Here is a 1,191-nt window from a genome sequence, read left to right on the forward strand (position 1 = left end):
TAGTATTACGGTATAACGTATAACGTTATGTAGCATTACGATATAACGTATAACGTTATATAGCATTACGTTATAACGTATAACGTTATGTAGTTTTATGTTATAAAGTATAACGTTATGTAGCATTACGGTATAACGTATAACGTTATATGGTAATACGTTATGACATATATCGTTACGTAGTATTAAGGTATAACGTGAAACGTTATGTAGCATTACGATATAACGTATAACGTTATATAGCAATACGTTATAACGTATAACGTTATACGGTAATACGTTGTGACGTATAACGTTATGTAGTATTACGGTATAACGTATAATGTTATGTAGCATTACGGTATAACGCATAACGTTATGTAGCATTACGTTATAACGTACAACGTTATGTAGTGTTACGTTGTAACGTATAACGGTATATGGTAATACGTTATAACGTATAACGTTATGTATCATTACGTTATAACGTATAGCGTTAGGTAGTATTACGGTATAACGTATAACGTTCTGTAGTGTTACGTTATAACGTATAACGTTATGTAGCATTACGGTATAACGTATAACGTTATGTAGTGTTACGTTATAACGAATAAAGATATATGGTAATACGTTATAACTTATAACGTTATGTAGTATTACGACGTAACGTTTAACGTTATGTAGCATTACGGTATAACGTATAAGGTTATGTAGCATTACGGTATAACGTATAACGTTATGTAGCAATAAGTTATAACGTATAACGATATGTGGTGTTACTTTATAACGTATAACGTTATATGGTAATACGTTATGACATATATCGTTATGTAGTATTAAGGTATAACGTGCAACGTTATGTAGCATTGCGATATAACGTATAACGTTATGCAATATTGCGTTATAACGTATATCGTTATATAGTAATACGTTTTGACATATATCGTTATGTAGTATTAAGATATAACGTGTATCGATATGTGACATTACGATATAACGTATAGCGTTATATAGCATTACGTTATAACGTATAACGTTATATGGTAATACGTTATGACGCATAACGTTATGTAGTATTACGCTATAACGTATAACGTTATGTAGCATTACGTTATAACGTATAACGCTATGTAGTGTTACGTTATAACGTATAACGATATATGGTAATACGTTATAACGTATAACGTCATGTAGTATAACGATGTAACGTAT

This window comes from Bombus pyrosoma, linkage group LG10 (assembly GCF_014825855.1).
Source record: "Bombus pyrosoma isolate SC7728 linkage group LG10, ASM1482585v1, whole genome shotgun sequence".
In the NCBI taxonomy this organism is placed as follows: domain Eukaryota; kingdom Metazoa; phylum Arthropoda; class Insecta; order Hymenoptera; family Apidae; genus Bombus; species Bombus pyrosoma.